This window comes from Limulus polyphemus, unplaced genomic scaffold, assembly GCF_000517525.1.
Source record: "Limulus polyphemus unplaced genomic scaffold, Limulus_polyphemus-2.1.2 Scaffold4015, whole genome shotgun sequence".
Classification (NCBI taxonomy): Eukaryota; Metazoa; Arthropoda; class Merostomata; order Xiphosura; family Limulidae; genus Limulus; species Limulus polyphemus.
This window is the reverse complement of record NW_013669625.1, coordinates 60,609-66,938: the sequence shown is the minus strand read 5'-3', so window position 1 is coordinate 66,938 and position 6,330 is coordinate 60,609. Positions and strand designations below refer to the sequence as shown.

General features: G+C 35.9%; 1 protein-coding gene and 1 long non-coding RNA gene across 4 annotated transcripts in view; one reads left to right on the top strand and one right to left on the bottom strand.

Annotated features, from left to right (window-relative positions):
- Positions 1 to 385: 385 nt before the first annotated feature.
- The window catches only part of LOC111088565, a 10,709-nt gene continuing 4,764 nt past the window's right edge, over positions 386 to 6,330 (bottom strand). Inside the window, exon 2 of the long non-coding RNA XR_002613040.1 lies at positions 386 to 1,026. This is a non-coding gene — a long non-coding RNA (uncharacterized LOC111088565). The remainder of the gene's footprint in view (positions 1,027 to 6,330) is intronic.
- The window catches only part of LOC106470455, a 46,389-nt gene continuing 44,234 nt past the window's right edge, over positions 4,176 to 6,330 (top strand). For all 3 annotated transcript variants that reach the window (XM_022399058.1, XM_022399061.1, XM_022399055.1), the window contains exon 1: positions 4,176 to 5,624. The gene's annotated coding sequence lies outside the window, so the exon portion shown is untranslated. The remainder of the gene's footprint in view (positions 5,625 to 6,330) is intronic.

Below are 6,330 nucleotides of genomic sequence, written 5' to 3'. Positions count from 1 at the left end.
TGATGTAAAGGCTGTTAATTTGCATATCACACAGAAGGTTAGTTGTTAAGAAAACGGAGCTAGTGAAGCCCAGTGGTTGCTTGTTGAATGATTTAGAAATATAAATTAGTAGCATCAATGCTACATATTTATTAAATCCTAAATATAAATATAAGTTATCCGTGGTAAGTAGAAACGACACACAATTTAAAACCACTATAAGAAGCCTATACTTGTTCTTTCCATTTTTCTTGTCCAGCATTACTGGTGAGAGGTTGGTATAACTCAGTGATAAGTGATTGGACGTTATATTTATTGTTGGTATGTTTAGATATAGTACAAGTTAGTATATGAAAATATGTTAAGAGGATTAATTGATACTAAAAAAAAAGATATATGGACGAAATCTAATACAAAGTGTATTTTCGATTTGTTGAATAAACAGTTACAGTTTTGTTAAAGTACACTAAAGAAGTTTAAGATAGAAGACCTGTTCTCATCCATAGAGAAACTAATTGACAAGTTTATTTTAAAACTAACCATAATATTACCAGCAGCTCAGAGAAATAATTAACCTGATAATTATAAAACCGAACCTATAAATAAAACTTGGTTCAAAGTGAACAAATAATGTGAACAGAGTGAGCATTTATATTAACCCTGTTCAACATATTTAAATGAAATAAGATTTGGAAACCTTTATTCAATGTAAAGAGATGGCTTGAATGTCCCTACCACATTTATTTAACAGCAAATGTCAAGTTTAAAAGCTCTTTTGTTTTGAAAATATCAACAGAAGAAAAAGAAAAGCGAACCAACAGCTCTAAGCCTTATTTAACGTAGTTTACTAGAATGACTACCGGATCTGGCCGTTAGGGTGCTCGACTTGCAATCTGTGGATCGCAGGATCGAAACCCGCCACCGATCATGCTCGCTCTTTCAGCCGTGAGGGTGTTATAATGTAACAGTCAATACCACTCTTCGTTGGCAAAAAAGTAGTCGAAGAACTGGGGGAGGGTGCTGCTGGCTGGTAGCCTTCCCTGTGGTCTGCAATATAAAATAGGTACGGTAGCTTCAGTAGCTTAGACCCTAAACAAAACAGCAATTACAATTATACTATTATTCAATAAAAACCATCTTAGTAAATCTTTTTTTAACCTTTACAAATCTTAATATCATATTCTGAAAGTTGTCATTGGATTTACATACACGAAAAAGTTATATCTTTATAACGGTTGAAGTTTCTTTATATCTTTATAACGGTTGAAGTTTCTTTATATCTTTATAACGGTTGAAGTTTCCTTATATCTTTATAACGGTTGAAGTTTATTTATATCTTTATAACGGTTGAAGTTTATTTATATCTTTATAACGGTTAAAGTTTCTTTATATCTTTATAACGGTTGAAGTTTCTTTATATCTTTATAACGGTTGAAGTTTCTTTAAATCTTTATAACGGTTTGAAGTTTCTTGTTTCAAAGTAAAGTGATAGCGTGAAGAGTTTTCCATTTTCATCGGACGCGACTTGAGTGACTACTAACATTGGACGTGACCTGAGTGACTACTAACATCGGACGTGACTTGAGTGACTACTAACATTGGACGTGACCTGAGTGACTACTAACATCGGACGTGACTTGAGTGACTACTTACATTGGACGTGACCTGAGTGACTACTAACATCGGACGTGACTTGAGTGACTACTTACATTGGACGTGACCTGAGTGACTACTAACATCTGACGTAACTTGAGTGACTACTTACATTGGACGTGACCTGAGTGACTACTAACATCGGACGTGACTTGAGTGACTACTAACATTGGACGTGACCTGAGTGACTACTGACATCGGACGTGACCTGTGTAACTACTAACATGGACGTGACTTGAGTGACTACTAACATTGGACGTGACCTGAGTGACTACTAACATCGGACGTTCAAGGTGAAATAATAACTGAAATTCTTTCATCGTTTTTAATTAAAGTGAAGGAACAGGCTTTAACACCTGGCTCGCAATCTGTGGATTACGGGTTCGAATCCTGTCACCGAAGATGCCGTCCCTTTCAGCCGTGGAGGCGTTAAAACATGACAGTAAATCCCACTATTCGTTGGTAAAGAGTAGCGCAAGAATTGGCGGTGGTTGGTATTAACTAGCTGCCTTCCCTCTAGTCCATCACTTCAAAACAAACAACCTTTAATTTCAACTAATGTCCTTGATGTTTCTTTAATGAACGAAAAGTAAAAGGTTTATATTTTGTAAAGTAATAACAGGTGATAGTCTTAAGGTTTTATTACTTTATGAGCTAATAATCTGAATTACAGTACTGTCTTTATCTAATGTGGTCAGAATGTTTTCTTTATAATTGTGTTGTACATACTAATGATTGAAATGCTTTTGTCCATACTACGCAGTGGCTCAGCGGCAAGTCTGAAGGCTTCTCACGCTAAAAACCGGGTTTTGATACCCGTGGTGAACACGCTCCAGATAGCTCATTGTGTAGCTTTGTGTTTAACAGCACACACAAAAATGAAATGTTTCAAAACGTATATGTACAGAGTACTTTCTTAATTGGATCATGTCTTCTTTTAAAGGAACTTGAAAAACCAAGGCGTTGGACTATTAGTTTTTGATTACCTGGACTTTAATCAATTCTCTCAGTGTTTTAAGTTATAAAGCAATATTTCTTATTTTGATCTTCTTATAGCAATGTAAAATATTTTTATACTACATATGAAATTTATTTCCATAAGTTGTATTTTGTTTGGTGCCACCTAGTGGTTCAAAATGGACTTATTCTTAATTATAGTAGTGTATAAATACAGTATGTTTTTATCACAAAAACGGTAACTTGTTTCCTAGCTCGAGGCTGGACGGAAAAAGACAACAAAACCTGAAACACTAGTCCTAACTGAAGCACTATAATGGCACATCTACACATGTGTGCGCGGCTTTGTTCGTGTATGTCTGAGTGCGGTACATGCACGTGCTGGAGATTATCGATCGAGAGAAATCCCAAATGCTGCCATGTTGATAAGGGTGACTGTTAAGCCCAGGAGAAACCCGCCAAAGTAAATCCTCGTAAAATTGATTCATCATGTTAAGGTGAAATCCTACACTAGACTCGCTGCGTGCAACCAGTCGTACAGAATGGTTTTAGAACTGGACATCTCGTGAAATTTACACGAGTTACTCAACAATACTAACCTTCTGGTTTCACAATCCTGCTGACCTCGTATTTACCTCTCATGGCTCTTGTAAAAGAACATTAAAACGGAATCTCTACTCGTTGGAATTTATTTAAAGCCCCACCCCCACCCCACCCTAGTAGTTCAGCGGTAAGTCTTTGAGCTAAAATCCAGGTTTCGATACCCGTGGTGGGCACAGCTACTGTGTAGCAAGAAAACGTCCTTACAGTTTGCTAAGTCAGGTGACTCAGTCTTTAATTTAGCATGAATTGTGTGGATGAACTTTTGGTTAAACATTTATTAGTTTAGCAAACTATATAGTTTGTGAGTAATTGATGCTATTATTATGTATAATTTCTTATGTAATCACTTACTCACTTCCAAGTAAGAAGAGTGATTGAATATTGAAGAGTTTAAATAATGTACTCGTTATTAACTTATTTGTAAGGTTTATCAACAACTTACTAGACAGAGACATGTACCAGATAAAATAATAATAATAATAAAAAACACTAACGATAAAATGACTTTCACACCATTGCATTGGAAATAATATTAACAAAGAATTTGTAAGAAAGTGAAAAACTCGTCTTTTTCGGTTCAGTATTTGTAGGAACCATAAGTCGAAAGTCTTAGTGGTTTCTCTAGCTGGCATGGTGACGTCAGATAGGAAATGAGAATACCCAACGTGTATGTGTGTAAGTGATAAAACTAACTGGACGTGTATATGTGTAAGTGATAAAACTAATTGAACGCGTATGCGTGTAAGTAATAAAACTAACTGGACGTGTTTGTGTGTTAGTAATGAAACTAATTGAACGTGTAAGTGATAAAACTAGTTTTATACTTACACATATACACGTCCAGTTAGTTTTATCACTTAAACACATACACGTTCAATTAGTTTCATTACTAACACACATACACGTCCAGTTAGTTTTATCACTTACACACATACATGTTCAGTTAGTTTTATTACTTACACATATACACGTCCAGTTAACTGAACATGTATGTGTGTAAGTGATAAAACTAATTGGACGTGTATGTGTGTTAGTAATGAAACTAATTGAACGTGTATGTGTGTAAGTGATAAAACTAATTGGACGTTTCTTTATTAGAGTCACTGCCAGTAAGCAACCAGATAATTGAAGATGCTATATATATGTTATATCTACTGAATCGATTGAACAGTGGCTGTTTATATTTTTTTGTAATAGACACAAGAAACCAAACTTTCAAAAATAAGCCAATTAGAATTCGTGGTTGTTTTCACATTGGGTGATGATCCTTGAGGTGATCTTATTCCTTGAAATAGGATTCATCCCATATGAACATTAAGTTAGATTGTTTTAAAACGATTTTGAATATGGAAATCAACAAGTCACGTGACAACAACAACAACAACCAATATAAAGTCGTAGTGGTATCAGAAGTAGATTTAGACCGTTGTTGTTTGTCGTCACGTAGATAAGTGAACATAGAGGGCAGTAGCAAAAGCTGCCACAGGCAACAATATGCAACATAATGAAGCAGGATCTCGTCTAGAAGTCATGTATACACAAATTGTTTTCACGACATGTACATTCAACCATCTCATACCTCAAGCCGCTAAGAATAAAACAGTATTCATGCTATTCCATATAAAGATATATCAGTCAAGTTGTATGTGGAGTTTTTTGCAATTGAACCGTTGAAAAGTGCACTGGGAAATCACCATGCAGGTATACTAGATGGATAATGGAAAGAAATCGTCGAGGAGTGGTATGTTTTGGACATGACAGCCTTATGACAAGGTCTTTTGCAGAGATATCCCTATGCTGTAGGACTGTTTTGAAGATACACCTTATAAGACAGAGCATGAAAAACCGTGGCAACGTGGAAGGTAACGACGTGGTGAGGCTCTAAGACGTTTTAATATAACATGTTCAACCTCTGTGTCTGTATTATAAAACCCTTGTATCTAGCTGAGTCGAGGGTGAATTATATTATGTTCGTTGGCCTTAACCTTAACGACTATATGTTAGCCATAAGCACATGATCGTTAATATCTTTATAACCCTATGTTCATGACAGTAAAAAATACACAGGATAAAAAATGTTGGTCAGTCGCATAAAAAAATGATGAAACCCTAAGGCTTTTGACTGATGGAGCCCCTGTGTTTTTCAGGGATAAAGGAGGGGGGGGGTAAATGAATGTCCACACTTTACACTCCTCTTCAAGAACAGGAAGAAAGTCCAGTTGATCAGCTGAGGGCCATAGTCACGTGGTGTGGATCGCTTTACATGTCACGTACTTATATGTACGTTTATGTTTAGAGCAAAGTCACATTGGACTATCTGCTGTGTCCACCACGGGAAAGCAAACCCAGTATTTTAACGTCGTAAATCCGCTGTTCCACTGGTAGAGGAAGTATAAACATGTTTCGTATTATTTGAGTGCCCAATAGATTTGGTGAGTATTCTAAACTTTTGTTTACAACTTCAATGTTTTATTCAGTTCATCTTATTTGTTTGTGTTTAAAGCAAAGCCACATTGGGCTATCTGCTGTGTCCACCGAGGGAAATCAAACCCAGAATTTTAGCATTATAAGCCTTCAGACGTGTCAATGTGCCACTGGGGAGCCTGATAGTGGAAGTAGTTAGGCTAAATATTAAAAAGTAAGAGGGTTAGGACATTAGGGTTATAGTTATGGGAGATCTTTTGGTGGACGTATATTAGGTTGTCAAGGAATTAACGTTGAGTAAATTTTAAATGTTTGGCATGATTTTTTCAATATGTTTTATCACATAAGGTTTTAATGGTCAGATGTATCGGTAACCTGGTTAAAAGTTTTAATGGCCAGATGTATCGGTAACCTGGTAAAAAGTTTTACTGGTCAGATGTATCGGTAATCTGGTTAAAAGTTTTACTGGTCAGATGTATTGGTAACATGGTCAAAATTTTAATGGCCAGATATATCGGTAACCTGGTTAAAAGTTTTACTGGCTAGATGTATCGGTAACCTGGTTAAAAGTTTTACTGGTCAGATGTATTGGTAACATGGTCAAAATTTTAATGGCCAGATCTATCGGTAATCTGGTTAAAAGTTTTACTGGTCAGATGTATTGGTAACATGGTCAAAATTTTAATGGCCAGATCTATCGGTAATCTGGTTAAA